Source organism: Canis lupus, chromosome 16 (assembly GCF_048164855.1).
Source record: "Canis lupus baileyi chromosome 16, mCanLup2.hap1, whole genome shotgun sequence".
NCBI classification, from domain to species: Eukaryota; Metazoa; Chordata; class Mammalia; order Carnivora; family Canidae; genus Canis; species Canis lupus.
This window is the reverse complement of record NC_132853.1, coordinates 6765127-6782041: the sequence shown is the minus strand read 5'-3', so window position 1 is coordinate 6782041 and position 16915 is coordinate 6765127. Positions and strand designations below refer to the sequence as shown.

At 53.4% G+C, this 16915-nt stretch overlaps 1 long non-coding RNA gene across 16 annotated transcripts in view; it reads left to right on the top strand.

Moving 5' to 3' along the window:
• The window catches only part of LOC140605853 (uncharacterized), a 91540-nt gene extending 75014 nt beyond the window's left edge, over window positions 1-16526 (top strand). For 14 of the 16 annotated variants that reach the window (XR_012008397.1, XR_012008394.1, XR_012008392.1 and 11 more), the window contains 4 exons: window positions 1001-1242; window positions 1906-1993; window positions 2440-2561; window positions 13882-16526. This is a non-coding gene — a long non-coding RNA (uncharacterized lncRNA). Of the gene's footprint in view, window positions 1-1000; window positions 1243-1905; window positions 1994-2439; window positions 2562-5430; window positions 5518-10680; window positions 13087-13881 lie in introns of all 16 variants that reach the window. The other 2 variants (XR_012008395.1, XR_012008398.1) reach the window with 2 other exon arrangements.
• Window positions 16527-16915: the final 389 nt, after the last annotated feature.

Sequence of the window (16915 nt, the reverse complement as noted above, 5' to 3'; positions counted from 1 at the left end):
TTAGCCCTGTTTTAGTCTCACCCCCTGGATCTTTGCACATGCTACTGTGTCCTTCAGCAGGAGCATCCCCACAGCCTCTTGCCTGGCTGATCCTTTTTTTTTTTTTTTTTTTTAAGATTTTATTTATTTATTCATGAGAGACACAGAGAGAGGCAGAGACACAGGCAGAGGGAGAAGCAGGCTCCCTGCAAAGACTCCGATGCAAAACTCCATCCCAGGACCCCGGGATCATGCCCTGAGCCAAAGGCAGGGACTCAACCACTGAACCACCCAGGTGCCCCTGCCTGGCTGATTCTTACTCAAGCTTTTTAGACCTCTCCTTCTCTGCCCTCTCCCCGTCAGAGCAGGCTGGGTCAGGGGCCTCCTCCAGGCCCCCATGAGACCTTGGGCTTCCCGCAGCACAGCCCTGACAGCCCTAGACAGGGCCTCTCCTTCAGGGCCTGTCCATGCCCAGAATCTGGTAGGTGTCCGGGAGAAGGTTCAAGGGCAGCCAGGGAGGACCGCTGGGGAGCAGGGCTGAAACAGGCCCTGCTCAGGCCTCCTGGTTTTTTTTGTTTTTGTTTTTGTTTTTAATTTTTATTTATTTATGATAGTCACAGAGAGAGAGAGGCAGAGACACAGGCAGAGGGAGAAGCAGGCTCCATGCACCGGGAGCCCGATGTGGGACTCGATCCCGGGTCTCCAGGATCGCGCCCTGGGCCAAAGGCAGGCGCCAAACCGCTGCGCCACCCAGGGATCCCTGCCTCCTGGTTTTGTATGGGGAAAGGAGAGGAGGGGGCTCTTGGAACAGTTATTACAGCAAATGTGATGCCCCCCCCCCGCCCTTCCAGGGCTCTGGCATAGTCCCACGGAAGATCCTCATCCCCTGCCACTAATGGAGGAGGCAGCCGGAGGTCACCACCGGGCCTCTACCCACAGGATGATAACAAGGCTGATGAGCAGTGCTCTGTGCTGAGGGCCGCACCTGCCTGAGCTCATTCTGTCCCTTTATCACTCCCAGTTCACAGACTAGGAAGCTGAGGCTCTGCGGGGCACAGTGACTTGCCCAAGGTCACTCGATCCTGCCAGAGCTGGAATGGGAACCCAGGATCGCGGCTGCTCACCACAGCTGGTCACCGGTCACCACCTGGCTGAGGGTGGACACTTCTCCCAGACTCAGCAGGCCTTGGTTCTTCCTCCGAGAAATGGACATCCCAAAGCAACGACCATGCAGAGGGCGTTTGTGAAATCAGTGTGCTGCTGGTTAGTGCAGTGGCAGGTGAAGTTTCCAGAAGAGGAGGGTCAAAGAGGGGCAGTGATGTAGCCATGGTCACAGAACACGTGGCGATCTGTATGGGCCTCTGAAGCCAAGGCAAGTGGTATCCAGTGAGATTTTTCTCAGTTAAGCTCCTCTCTGTAACCACAGCCATGGTGACTGGCCTGCTGGGTGTGGCCTATTCAGCCCTGTTCTGAGGGAGTCGGGAGACTCTGTGGTGACAGGGCTGTGGCTTCAGGCTCTCTCCCATCCTGGGCAGGAGCAGGGGTAGGGGATGCAGGCGGGGAGGCACACTTCCATCCCACTAGGGGAGGCAGCTTCAAAGGGACCATGGAATCCTGAGCCACTGGAGGCTAGAGCCTCCTTCCCTGCAGAGGCTTGGGGGACTCAACATAGCACTTTACCTCCCCTTCCCTAGCACAAAGCTGGGAAGCTCCCCTGGGAGCCTTGGTGGCAGCAAAGGAGCCAGGGACTGGTCTGCAGCCTGGCCTGGCCCCATGGGAAGAGTACTGGACAGGGAGTCTACGTCAGGCTCTGGCATGGCCTTGCTGCACACCTGGGCCATCGTGCCCCTCTTGGACCTGGTGGGGGCACCACTGGTTTGCCCTGGATGGAGCTAAGTGGTTAACATTTTATTCCTGAATCCTCAGAACCATCCCTGTGAGGCTGCCAGTATAATTCCCCTGCTCTCTGTGAGGCTTGGAGGAGTGAGGGGACCCACCCAAGTTCACACAGCAGGTGAGTGACACAACAGGAATTTGGCTTTTCAATTTATGGAGGTCTAATGGACATAACAATAACTGCAGAATTTGAGGGGCTTGGGCATCTATATATGCCCAGAAAACCATCATTGCTATCAGGGCGGTGAACATATCCACCGTCCTCCAAAAGTTCTCTTGTGCCCCTTTGTGGGACTTCCTGGTCCCCAATGTCCCACAGCAGCCACTGAGATGCTTTTTGTCACTACAGGTTAGTCTGCATTTTCTAGAATGTTCTATAAATGGAATCACACAGTATGCATTCTTTGTTGCCTGGCTGCTCTCACTCTGCATTCGCGACCTTGAGATTCCTCCATGGTGTTGCATGTCTCAAGAGTTCATTTCTTCTTACTGCTGAGCCGTGTTCCATGTCAGGACGTACCACAAACTGTTGAGCCAGTTGCCTATCGATGGGTTGTTTTCCAGTTTTGCTGGAACTCCAGTTTTCCATGAAGCTTCCATGAAGATTCGTGCGTTAAGTCTTTGCATGGACCTAAGTTTTCATTGCTCTGGGATAAATGCCTTAGAGGGGAATCGCCTGTCCTGTGGTAAGTGTACGTTTCAATTTTTAAAAAGCTGCCAAATGTTTTCCCAAGTCGCTGAACCACTTGACATTCCCACCAGCCATGGAGAAGGGTCCTAAAGGGGGATGGGGACTGGAATCGAGGCCTGCCCAGCTCCGGAGCCATGGGCCCTCACTGCCAAGCCCCAGACCTCCCCAGCCCTCCCTCCTAGCTGGCCTGGCTCCCTGGGCTGGCTGGCTAGCTGGAGAAGGAGCCGACGGACAGCAGGGGCTGAGATGCTCTCCACCCGCAGGAGCAGGTGCCCCCTGCCCACCTGCCCACTGCACTGGCACCCCCACCCCTGCAGGTCTGGCTTCCTCTTTGAGCAGGGCCATGCCTTCCCAAGGGGCCCAGAAGCTCCTGGAAGGCAGGGCTGGGCACATAGTGGGCTCAGGGGAAAGGCCAGTGTGTGGGGGGAGAGCTGCAGGGCTGCACCCTCTGTGGACCCCTGTGGCTTCTGGCTTGCAGAGGAAGGAGGGGGGTCTCCCAGGCCAGTGACAAAGGCTTCTGGGGCATTGGGGGGGGGGTGCTGAGGATTTTATTGGGCTCCTTACCAAGGCTGCAGGGGAGAGGGGTGTGTGTGTGTGTGTGTGTGCTGGTAAAAGACAGTCCCTTTGAGCTCCGAGAGAGGAGAAAGAAAGAAGCCATCGGAACCTTGGCAGAGGGGGAGACACAGAGACAGAGACCCAGAACCGGGGAGAGAGGCGGTCACAGCCAGGAGGGGCCACTCCCCCTGCAGACCCCGGGGAGGAGGAAGGAGGCGGGAGGGGTGCGCGAGGGGAGCAGGGCTTCTTCATTAAAAATGAACCCCCGGAGCCGGGCCCGCAGCGGCCGAGGAGCCGGGCTGCCGGCGGCCTCCCTCTCGCTGGAGCACAGAGGCCCGCGCCGGCTCCAGCCGCCCGCGGCCGACCTCACGCGTCCTCAAAGCCAGCCTGGCCCACTTCCCCCGCCGGTTGCCACAGCAACTGAGCTCTGAGTAATCAGCCGCACGGTGACCTTTCTTCCCCCGGAGAGAGGGAGGGAGGGAGGGAGGGAGGGAGGGCGGAGGGAGGGAGGGAGGCAGCGCTCGGGAGGGGGGAGGAGGGACGAGGGAGAGGAGGAGGGACGGGAGGCAGAGAGGAGAACAGAGGGAGAGAGATGAAGAGGAGGAGGGGGGAGGATGGAGGCGAGAGGGGGGAGCGACGGAGGAGGAGGGGAGGAGGAGGAGGGAGGCTGAGCGCGGTCAGAGCAGTAAAAACACTGCATCTGGGGTCTGGGGGCTTTCGGGGATGGAGCTGGCGGTCGGAAGCTGGAGAGAGGAGGGGCAGCTGGCCCTGCAGCGCTGCGGTGGGGGTGGGGAGGCCCCCCACACTCCCTCACCCGCCGCCCCCCAGCTCTCCAGGGCTGCCTCTCCCAAGTCCTGGGGGGTTGTGAGAGCATGAGCAGCCCCTGTGTGCTCTCTGGCTCAAAAGGTGCCCTCTCCCGGCGGCAGCAGCAGCGTGGACTCCCCCATTCCCCAGATGGGAACACTGAGGCCAGGGAGCCGGTTGGCAGTTTCAGGTCCGGGTGCTTGAACCCTATGACACCTCTTTCTGCCTAACTGCTTACCCCTGGGAGGCGAGCTGCAGCCAGAAGAGGTGGGGGTGAGTCCTCCACCACTCCCACGGCCCCCACTACCCAGGTCTCTGGCCTCAGTTTCCTTGGTTGTAAAGTAGAGATCCTGGGGTGGGAGGGATGCTTACTGCCCAAGGAGACAGCACTGGTTAAGGAGGATCCAGGCAGCCTCTACACCCAGATTTTTTTTTTTTTTAAGATTTTATTTATTCATTCATGAGAGACAGAGAGAGAGGCAGAGGGAGAACCAGGCTCCCTGCAGAGAGCCCGATGCAGGACTCATCCCAGGACCCTCCCAGCACCTCCCAGGACCCCAGGATCACCATCTGAGCCAAAGGCAGAGGCTCAACCACTGAGCCACCCAGGTGCCCCTACACCCACATATTGATTTGAGATTCGCTAAACATAGAGAAAGCAAGGCAGGTAGGATGGGAGACCCAGACAGGCTGTGAGCTGAAGGAACCCGGAGAGGCATGGGTGCAGAGGGGAGCCCCTGGGGTTCAGGGGCACCACCCTGAGAGGGCACGGAAACTTCGTGGGCCCTGCTATCCTGCCAGCCCACCCTCGCTCCTCCGTGGCTCCGCAGCCCTGGGCCACCACCAGGCCCATCACCCGCCTGGCCCTGGGGACCCGCCAGCCGCCTGTTTATGAGGCGAGCCAGTCCTGGAGTCACAGCCGCGCCCACGGGATGGGGGAGGGACGACAGATGGTTGGAGGTGCCATTTTAACCAGAATCTGCAGCAGTTGGGGAAGGAGAGGGGGGAACCTAGGGCTGGAGGGGGGCTGGGACCTGGCATTGCTGCTTCCTCAGGGCCTTCGGCTCCTACTTCTCCCACCTGGGCACCTGTCCCCAGCTCTGGTTGCTCACCTGACCCAACAGCCCTGTCACTTGGGCTGCCCAAACTCCTGTGGACTCTGTGGGTGCCCCTTGGGTCTTACAAGGTGTGTGGCAAGGCAGGGCAACAGTGGCAATCTCTTAAGTCCCTACCACCCACGAGGAGAACCCCGTGACCACCCAGCATGCAGCGAGGATGCGGCCACTGACCAGGGACTGCCAGGAGCTGGCAGGGGAGTAGCAGGAGGGCTCATGGGCTGTGGGGTGCTGAAGGCCCCAGAGTCCAGCCCTCGGCTCCAGGCTTCAGCTGGAGTACTCAGGGCACATGAGGAGCAAAGCTTGGGAGGGGTCCATGTTTCTATCCTAACTCAGCACTGAAGTTAATTCCAGAACTTCTCCAGACCTCAGTGTTTGCTTCTCCATCAGGGAAGGGTGTCGGCCCCACCCAGCGGGCTGGCAGGCAAATCACCTACTTTGGTGAAGGAATGGCAAAGCGAGGCTCATCTTTTACAGGTGAGGAAAGCAAGACTCAGAGAGGCCAGACTTCTCACCCAGGGTCACCTGGCTGCTGAGGGGAAGCCCCGTGCCCTGGGGTGTGGGGAATGAGGTGCATGTAAAGCTCAGGCTGTGAGCCTGCCTGTTCCCTGGGGTTCTTGGCTCCCTAGAACTTCCTCATTCCAGAAACCTGCATGCCCCAGAGCTTTGTGAAATAAGGGACAAGCCCCACGGGTGGCCATTTGGCCCCAGGGCAGGAATACTAGCATTGTCTCCCGGAGCCCACCTGGGGCCCCACGCCTGGCTGAGCACCCAAGATCTCTGTCTTGTCACAGAGATCACCCTGGGAGATGGGTGCAACCCATCTCTCTGTTTTCAGATGGGGAAAGTGAGGCTCAGGCAGGTGCAGGGACTTGCCTCAGACCCCACAGCACTGAGTGCCAGAGCTGGGATGAGAATCCACTTCTGGGACCTCAGAGATGGCCTCTTAACTCCAGACCAGATCAGCCAGCCTCGACCAAACTCGAGGGACTGTTCCCTGTGTTGGACTTGGCTATGAACAGAGTTCCCTGGGCACCATCAGAAAATATTGATGGGAGCTGCATGGAAGGTCCCTGTGGTGCAGGAAGGAGCAGGCTCATCACAGGATAGGCACGTGGCTGGGTGAGACTGGTCAGTAGGGTTGGGAGGCCATGGTGCCAGGAGTACTCACAGCCCAGGAATCTTTTCTGATCTTGGAGCATTGAGGGGCAGGGACCATTTCCCTTTTTTTTTTTTTTTTTTAAGATTTTATTTATTTATTCATGAGACACACACACACACACACACACACACACACAGAGGCAGAGACACAGGCAGAGGGAGAAGCAAGCTCCATGCAGGGAGCCTGACATGGGACCTAATCCCGGGTCTCCGGGATCAGGCCCTGGGCTGAAGGCGGCGTTAAACCACTGAGCCACCCGGGCTGCCCCACCATTTCTCTTTTTGACAGATAAAAAAGCTGAAGTCCAAAAGGCAGGATGACTTACTACAAGTCCCATTGGGCTTTAGGGACAGAATCAGGGCAAAGGGGGCAGCCCCGAGTGGGATCGAGTCCCACTTCTGGCTCCCTGCATGGAGCCTGCTTCTCCCTCTGCCTGTGTCTCTGCTTCTCTCTCTGTGTGTGTCTCCCATGAATAAATAAATAAAATCTTAAAAAAAAAAAAAAAAGAATCAGGGCAAAGGCAAGATTCTTTGACCCCCAACCAGTGTGCTTTTTTGCTGTGTGTCAGTGCTACCCATCCACTCACTCATTGATCTCTCCTCCCATCTATATACCCCTATCTACCTACTCACCTACTGATCCATCTACCCAGCCTCCGTCCACCCATCCATCCACTCACCCACCTATCCACTCATCTATCCATTCTCTCATCTGCCCACCCATGCAGTCACATGTCCATCCACCCACTCACCTACCTATCTACTTACCCATCCATTCATAGAACCTGTTCACTTATCCATCTTCCCATCTTAAATCCACCTACCACTCACCCACTACTCATCCATCCACTTACTTATCCATCCATCCATCCATCCATCCATCCACCCATCCATCCATCCATCCATTTATTCATCCCTCCCTCGCTCCCTCCATCCATCCACACATCCATCCACTATCCATCTACTCATTCAGTTATCTAGCCATCACCCATCCAATGACTTTTCACCCACCCAAGTATCCATCCATCTAACCCACCATCCATTTATCTCATTTTATTTTTATTCTATAACCATTCTGAGTCTTGTTTCTACAGCCTTTAGTTAGGAAACATATGTTCAGGTGAGCTGGGCGCTGATCCTTCCTCTCTGCGGAGGTGCACCAACTCCCCAAACCCCCCTTTCAGCATATCAATTCCAGAGGTTGTCATAAAATGGACCAAGAGCCATCAGCCCAGGAGCCAAGGACCAAAAGGATTGTTTGGACCAGGGATGGGGCAGCTTCTGCTCCTGCCTCTAACATGCTGTGTGACAATTGAGCAATTGCGAACTGAGAATAATTGTCCGGTCCTCTGACAATTGGAGGAACAAGCGGAAGCTTTAGAAAGGCAATAGCCCTTCACCAACATGAGGGAGAGTTTTTTTGAAGGGGTTAGTAGGGCTCAGTCTTTGAGGCATACTCTCTCTTATTACTAAAACCTGCCAGAAAGTTCGGTTGATTCTGCTCAGACCAGCTAGATAGTCATTCATTCATCCATCCATTAGTTCATTCTGCACCAACTGTGTACTAGGGCCCATATAAGACTCCAGGGATCTAGAAATCAATACAGATAGCTTCTGCCCTCAAGAAATTGGCTGATACTTGGCTCTGAACAGAAATCAGTCACTTCACATGGGTTCTGGTTGAGGCTTGAACTTAGTCCTGGGGGACTCGAGGAATGTCAGCTGTGGGCTGCGCAGGTGAGGACGGAGTCCCCGAGGGGGGACGTACTCATGATCTGGAAGGACAGGGCCGAGGGTGTGGAGAAGGACGTGGAGGCAGAAAGGAGAGCACATGCAAAGTCCTGGGGGCCCGGGGGAAGTTCTTTGAGTACCTACTAAGTGTCAGGCACTGTAGCCAGTGTTCCCACCTCATTATCTCAGTGGATCCTACCCACGATGCTACAGGGCTGGCAGGATCCTTTTGCACATTTCACTAATGAGAAAGCTAAGGCTCAGAGAGGACCAGCAGCTTTCCCAAAGGTGCACAGCATCCACACGCTAGATCTGATACACCAGCCTAGGCCTGTTGGTCTGACTCCGAAGTCTGGAGCCTTTGCCCATTCTCCCTCACCTTGAGCATCTCCTCCTCAAGGTGAGGGTAGGGGAGAAAGCACTCTGTCACCACTCATGTCTTTCAGGCAGCTTAGGAGGCTCATGCATTCATTCAATTAACAAATACTTACCCATTCCTCCTCCGGATCAGGGATCAGGCCAGGAGGTGTTGGAGGGTTGAGCAGTGACAGGACAGGACCCTCCCTGCTCTGGGGCCGGCAGGGGGGACTCCCAGTTAAGGGGATGCTCAGGGGACTGACCTCAACCTCAAAGCCCTGAGTCACCCAGGCCTAAAAATAAACCCAGGTGCCATCCAAGCCCAAAGAGTGGGGACCACAGGCTCCCAGAGCAGAGGCTGGGGAGGCATCAGGCAGAGCTGTCAACTCGGAGCAGGCTCCTCTCATCAGCATGGGGCCCCAGCCTCCCTGCTTAAAGATCGCCTCGGGCGCTCTCTTAAAGATGCTAACGCTGCAGCTGACATTTGGGAGATCCTGGCAGGCGATCAAACCCAAGCTGAAAATCGGAGCTTCTGGGCGGGGGCGGGGTGGTGGTCACCAGGCAGCAGGGACCCAGGTTGGTTGGAGCTGAGGGCGACAGGGCTTGGGCAGCTGGTACCGGCTGAGTCTGTGCCTCCAGCCTGGCCCTGCGTGGCCAGGCTGGGTATCCGGCTCTCTGCTGGAAGAACTCCAGGACACAGAAAGCAAGGACGCAGGAGGACAGTGGATCAGGAGACACTCAAGCTTCTTAGCCTTCTTAGCTCAGCCTCAAACTCCAGCTCACTGTCAATAAGCAGACCAACTGGCTAAAAACATAAACAGAGTGATGAGTTATGGAAAAGAGGTAAGATGGAAAGAAGTTGCTGGTGCTAATTCCATCTCTCGCTGTACCCAATGCTGGGTCCCTCCCAGTGCAGAGAAGAGAGTACAGCAAGGAAGCTGAGGGTCAGAGGGAGGAGTTAGGAGAGAACATCCCCAGGCCACCTCCCACCTCTGCCTTGGACACCATTGCCCTTCCACAGACTTTGACAAGCCTGAGCCAACCTCATCTCCTTTGTCTTCCTTTATATCCAGTCTCCTTCTGCCCACCCATCTACCACGATCCACCCACTCCAACCCACTCATCTAGCTAATCTACCTACCTTCCACCTAATGGATTCACCCACTGCTCTTCCACCTGTCCAACCATCCATCCATCCAATGAATCAATCATCCTCTTCATCCGTCCATCCGCTGACTCGTCCACTCAGCCCATCCATCTCCCTCCGTTCAACCGTGTCCCCTCCTGATACCAACATCCATTCATCCATCCCTCCAAATGTCCATCCATTCTCCATGCGTTTGGGTCAGGCCATGCTGTGCACAGGAGAGGTGCACCCAGCTCAGTGTTAGGGGGTCAGGAAAGGCTGCCAGGAGGGAGAGCCCTCTCTGCTGAGACATGAAGAATAAGCAGCAGGAATCCAGGTAGAATGTGGAAGGGAGAGTCTTCCCCAAAGAGATGGGAGGCGAGAGACAGAGACACTCTGTAGCCGACCAGAGAGCTGAGAGAGGCTGACTCTGGGGCTGAGTGGGTGGCAGGCCGGGGCCTGAAGCTGGGACAACTTGTCTGGCACAGAGTCAGGCCCACGGGATTGTGGGAGGGGAAGTGAAATATTCAGTCCCATGGCTGTCTACTGCCCTGATGCCTCCAGATGGGCCCCCTCCGGGTCCTGCAGCGCTCCCACCCACCTGTCCCGCCTCCGAATCCCAGGGATGCTCACAGCCAGATATCCCTACAGACCTCCCCTCACAGGCTTTTACTTAGTGTGTGGGAATTCTAGAATTCTAGCTTCTCCGGGTCGGAGTTGTGCCTTATCCTTCTTGACATCCTGTTCTGCAGCACTGAGCCAAAGTTATCCATAAATAAATAGATAGATGATAGATAGATAGATAGATAGATAGATAGATAGATAGATAGATAAATAAATATCAAGAGATAAAAAAATTTTTTTCTTTCTCCAACCTCTCTCCTCCCTCCTCTTGGAGAGCCCTTCCACACCCCCAGGCACCCTGTCCTAAAGCCCCTGTGCCGTCTGCATCTCTTTCCTCTTTCCCAGGTGACCTCGCCTTGTCGGGTCGGTCACCCAGATCTGTCAGTTCCATCTGACAACCGTGAATCTGTCACTCTTCTACCTGCTAGGCCACCAACCTCCTCTGTCCTCCCACTGCTCTCCATCCAGGACATGTACAAGAGGCACTCTGAGAGAGGCTCTAAAATTTAAACTTGACCACTCTAGTCTCCTACTTAAACCTTTCATGGCTTCCCATGGGCTTCTGGATAAAGCCCTAGGTCCCTGTCATTGCCTCTATGACCCTTCCCAAGGTGGCTGATGCTGTCTTCTCTGGTCTCCAGGTTCATCCCTCAAAAGATATGAAAGCCATCAAGTTCACTGCTGTCTATACTGGGTCTTCAAAGCCACCCTGGCCCTGGCTGCTGGACTGTCTCAGCCAAAAAGCCTAGAAACATCCTGAGTCTTCAACTCCCTGCCCGCCCCTACACTTGACTCCTCTTAGGCCTCACATTCTGTCCCCATGAGCCTGGGAGCAGTCAGTTCCATATTCTCAATGTCACGTCAGGCACCCAGTTGGCCCTCAGGTAAAAGAACATATTGCTCAATCTACAATAATATTAGGGTTTACCTCCAGACTCTTTCTCCCCATATCTGACCATTTCCATTTGCAATTCGTGCCTGAAACCAAAGCCAACTGCTTGGCCTCTTCTCTGCCTACAAAACATTTTTTACTGATTTTTATGGCTACAAAAAAAATTTCCTTCCTGTCTTCACATTCACAGGAAAGAGAGAGCCCTGGCCCTGACTCAGAATTGGATTCTAGCTGGAGGCGTCCTCTCCGAGGCTGGCTCTAGGGAAAGGGTTTATCTGTTTGTTCCCTGACCTTGAGCGGGGAGCTAAGGCAGCAGGAAAGGGGACACACCGGAGCGGGGAGGGGAATGAGGAGGGAAAGCTGGAGCTGTGGCCCTGGGACCCCGCACTCTGCCCCAGGGACCAGCTAGGTGACAGGAAGGGAGAGAGAGGGAGGAGACAGGCCGTGCTGCCTGCAGCTCCTGCTTTTGGTCTCCCAGGATCTCTGGGTTGCACGACCTGCCTAGTCCCATCCCTGGCTCCCCCAGAAACTGAACAGACCAGGTATGTGGATTGCTGTAGGGAGTCCTCAACCGTGCAGGTAGAGAGCAGCTTGGCCATCCACACACCTGAGGGCCAGCTGTGACTGTCACACCCCCAGTGCCCCATGGAGGGACTCGGTCCAGGCAGCCTGGCCCGGCACAGCCAGCCCACAGGGTAAGGACAGTGGCACTAAGGGAGGCAAGAGACCAAGAAATAGGTAAAGAAAAGAACCCTTCCTAGAAAGGGTCTTCTTCCAACTAGTATGTGACTGAGCTTGAACTCAAACATGTATTGAGCTCCTTTGCCAGGATCCTTACCATCCATGAACCGACCATCTTTTCTCCAACTGAACTGTAAGCGAACTTCGAGTCCAAACTATTTATTTCCTCCCAAATAACCTTTCTCTTGCTACAAAAGTAAAGCATGCTTTTTGTGGATATTGCCAGAGGGGCCCCCGGGTGGGTTAGTTGACTAAGCATTCATGATCCCAGGGCCCTGAGATCGAGCCCCGCTTCTCCCTCTCCCTGTTTTGCTCTCTTGTGCTCGCTTTCTGTCAAATAAATAAATAAAATCTTTTAAAAAAGCGAGATTGCTGAAAATGCAGATGAGCTCAATGAAGAAAATAAAAACACTTTTAATCCCATCACCTGGAGATGACCCGGCTTTTTTGACATTTGGAGGAGTTGGATCCCCTCCAGCGTCTCCATATCCAACATCTTGGTCTGGAGTCCCACACATGATTGACACGTAGGAACAATTTTGTGTCTGATTGTTTACCTTTTTATTCATTATTTATTAATTCCAAAAGTACCCATTGAACCCAATGTAGTTATCAATTTAGTGGTGTTTCAGATTCTTAGAGGGTGTCAGGAGAGGTATAGCACCTAAGATACTCAGATACTCATTGTGAGTTAGACTCCATGGCCAAACCCTTCTCAGCCCCTCTGCCAGGTAAGTGGTCAAGGCCCAGACTTGAGTCCAAATCCTGGCCCCATCCCTCACCAGCTGTGTGGCCTTTGGCAAGTCCCTTAGCCCATGCTACCCAAAGTGTGGTCCACAGACTGGTGTTGGCCCACGTACTATGTGTTGACATCATAAGAAAAGCACCAGAACTGAGCATAATTTAGAAACATTCATTCCAACCGGACACTGTTCACATCCAGTTGTGATTGTGTTCATTACAATAATATCGTTCCAGGCAGATTGGAAAATTGTCTCTACAAGTTCCTCCACCTCAGATAGCTCGAAAAGCACAGAGTTAGCCTACTCTGTGACTCAGTTTCTTCAGTAGTAAAATAGGAATAATCATGGTCCTTAACCTCATCAGATCCCTGGGAAGGGTAAGTGAACTAATTGGTGGAAGGTTCCCAGGACAGTGGCTGAGCATTGCAAACTCTCATTAATGTCAATGCCACTGGTGTTTTGCATATTTTCTGTATTCTGCGTTGAAGATACCCAATTTCTGGGAGCGGGAGGAGAAGGGCTAGAAAGGGGAGTGGACCCTGATTAATGCATCCTACCCTACCCCCCAGTTTCTATGAGTTTTAGTCAATCCTTGAGATTGAGACACCCCTGTGACCTGCCTTCCAGGTCTCCAAAAGAACCACGGCGTCCTGTGTTCATCCACTTACCAGGTATCTATAGACCACTTACAGAGTGAGGCCGGAGTGCCCAGTGGCTAAGAACTCAGAACACTGGAGAGACAGGCTCAAATCCCAGCTCTGCTCCTTACTAGCTGAGTGACTTTGGGGGCATCACTTAACCACTCTGAGCCACAGTGTTCCTGAGTGAGGGCCCGGAGGGGTTCCTGAGGTCAGAACTCAGGCCAGGCGGGGCCCGGGCAGATGATCCCCACATGCCTGTAGAGAGCATGACTATACAGGGTGCTCCCTGGCTGTGTGCTCAAATGTGACCATTGTGGGGACCTCCTGGATATCCACCCTCAGGGACTTTTTGTGGACTAGGGAAGAATAGGTGGTAGCTTGAGATGCCAAACTTGCCAGGTATTACTTCTAGAAAAATGAATGAATTTAAAAACTTTGAATATTGGAAAGTGGAGAGATGTAAACATATAAAGGTCTCCAGATAAGTAGAAGGCTTGCCAATTAGACGTGTATTGTATGGAACAGGGGAGCTCCCCTAACGGTCTCTTCTCTGCAGAGGGAGGCCTGAGCAGCCTGGCTAAGCCACGTGATGCCTCTGAAAGCTTCTCTGAACAGCCTGGTGTCACTTCTCCTGATTCACTAGCTAAAGCAAGTCATGAGGCTGAGCCTGACATGGGGGGTAGAGGAATGCAACCCCTCGCGAGGCCTGCACTCACATGGCAATGGGGCAGGCATGGATAATCCTCTCATTGGAAAGACAGCAAATAATTGGGAACAATGACCTACCTACCATTGTGGCCACAAATATTCCTCTCTCTTGCACAGATGTGGGTGATTACAGACGGCCACCGATTGCCTCATTTCTCCCACGAAGACATAGTGTCTTCTCTCCTCCTCTTGAGAGATTCCTGGCTGGTCCCAGGACTGGCTTCGAGGAACATAACAGAGCCAACATGATGCTGTGTAGCTTCTAACATTTGAGCTTCTCGATGTGCTCCCTCTTGGAAGCCAGCCACCATGTGAAAACCCACTATGCTGAGAGCAAGCCCAGGAGCCATATGGACAAGGGAGACCAGTGGGCAGCATGAGGGGTACCAGAAGCATAAAGGAAGCCTTCCTTAACCCTCCAGCCCAGCCACCTGCTAAATGCAGCCCTAGGGGATGACCCCAGCCCATGGCTCTCTTGCTAAAGAGATCTATAAGTAGGGGGAAAACTTGAGGGTCTCCCACACAGTTATAAACTGAATTGTGTCTCCCCAAAATTCATATGTTGAAGTCCTAACTCCCAGTGCCTCAGAAAGTAACCACATTTGGAGCTAAGGTCTTGGGAGAGGTAATTAGGTTCAAATGAGGTCATCAAGGTGGGGGCCCTCATCCAGGAAGACCAGTGTCCTCATAAGAAGACAAGCACATGGAAAGACACTAGACCCAGGTGTGGACACACACAGGAGAGACCTCGTGAGGACACAGCAAGAAGGTGGCCGCCTACAAGCCAAAGAGAGAGAGAGGTCTCAGAGGAAACCAACCCTGCTGACACCTTGGACTTCCAGCCTCCAGAACCGTGAGAGAATGAATTCCTGATAAGCCGCTCAGTCTGGTATTTTGCTATGGCGGCCCTGGCACACATATCCACACGCCCACTACTCAATGCTGGAATGGGGACAGCATACCCACAAACACTGTCTTCTAGAAGGGGTAGGAAGAGGAGGCAAGTCCTTGGCATCGTGCGCCGCAATCCTGAGTCCACCAGGTGGAGACTGCCAGGGCCACCGCCTCCAGGGTGACACAGACACTCTCCAATGGGCCCCACGGTGCTCCCTTGGAACTCTTTCTGTCCTCTGCTCTCCGAGGCCCTTGTGTGTGTGGGGCCCTATGGGTGGACTTCCTTTTCCATCTCGTCCTTGGCCACATGGAATGAGGACCCAAGGGCCCTCATGGAGGGCTGAGCAGATCTCTCCATCTGCTCTCTTCTCTCCGGGGCCCACATGTGGTTGTAAGTCGTGAACGGTCACAGCCTCTTTTAGTGCAGGCTGGCAGCTCTTTTGCCAGTGTGATCCTCTTCGAAACTTAGCTAATGTTTTATCTCTTTGTCCCCACTCAGCAACGTATGCTAAAGACGCAGCCAAATTTTCTAGGCCTGCTTCTCTAGACTTCATCACCAGAGGTTTGGGCAAAGCAGGTAATGGCCACATCTGGATGTCGTCTTTACCGTGAGACCGAATCTCAGCTGGACTCCATCACACAAAGCGCTTCTTAGTTGCATTATTTTGTCCTCGGCCTAGAAGATTCTTTATTGACAAGTTGTGGATTACCCATTTTGAAAAGTCTCTACAGAAAGTTTAAAATTCACACTTGGACTCCTCAAACAATACTTTTCTGGGGATGCAGATAGTTAAATTTAAAACTCGTATCTGCTCCAAGATCGTACTGTGCATTCCACATACCAATATGTCAGAAGGTTTACTAAAATGTCATCTGTAACTCGAATTTGAAGAATCAACCAACTGCCAGAGGGGCGGGGACTGGGTCTGTTTTGCCCACTCATCTTGCAAAGAGCAAGCAGGCTTTTCCAAAAATGGCCCTGGGTTCTCTAGGTTTCTGGAGGACAAACTGCTGGTGTGTGTGTGTGTGTGTGTGTGTGTGTGTGTGTCTATGTGTGTGTCCCAGACAGTATCACCTTTTTTCACTCGGGGACGAGATGTTTGTGTCCAAGCTTGCTCCCGTAAGATGGGTGGCCTTCTTGCAATGGCATCGCTCAACTTCCCATGGGCTCCAGGCCACTGGGCCCTGGGCTCCTGGATCTCTGGCTTCCTTTCTCTGTCACTGGACAGAGATGAGAAATAGCTGTATTTTTCAACGCTGAAAATCCAGAATTTCTGGGCTCTCTCTTTCCCTTTCATCCCTGCTTGCAAATAGGCTAATTCCCTTCCGAGTGCATCTCTTTTCTGTGGTGTCTTGGGAAAAAGCAGTGCATGAGTTTGCTAGGGCTGCTGTAACAAAGTAGACAGAAATGTATTGTTCGCAGTCCCAGAGGCTAGGGGTCTCCACTGAAGGTGTCAGCAGGTGGCTTCCCTCTGACGGCCACGAAGGAAGGCTCTGTTCCAGGCCTCTCTCTGGCTGGGGGATGGCCACATTCTCCCTGTGCCTTCACATCACCTTTCCCTGTACATGTGAGTGCGCAAACTTCCCCTCGTTCTGAGGATACCAGTCATGTTGATTAGGGCTCACCCTGGTGATTCCATTTTGCTTTAATTACCTCTTTAGAGACTCTCTCCAAATATAGTCACATTTTGGGGCACATGGGTGTCTCAGTGGTTGAATGTCTCCCTTAGGTTAGGTCGTGATCCCGGGGTCCTGGGATCGAGTCCCGCGTTGGGTTCCCTGCAGGGAGTTTGCTTCTCTCTCTGCCTATGTCTCTGCCTCTCTCTCTGTGTCTCTCATGAATAAATAAATAAAATCTTTAAAAATAAGAGACGACAAATATAGTCACATTCTGACAGTCACACTGCCGTTGGGGCTTCAATGTATGAACTGGTGGGGGGACATGATTCAGTCTGTAACATGCAGCAAATAGCAAACAAGATATGCCAAACATTTCTTTTTCCCCAGCTCTTCAGCTAAAGCCCTAAGTGCCGTATGGTATGGGCTTTGTGAGTTACCTGTACACAGGAATTCTCACATGTTCCCTGCCGTATGACAAGGTCACCCTCGATACCTTCAGTAACTCTTTTCTTGTCACCTGATATTTGCTCTGAGAGCCAGAGCTACATATTTGTTGGGGCCATTATTTCTAGGTGCCAGTTTCCATATTGGTCAGATTTTGCTAGGCTATGCTGCGTAACAAGCATCCCTGAAATAT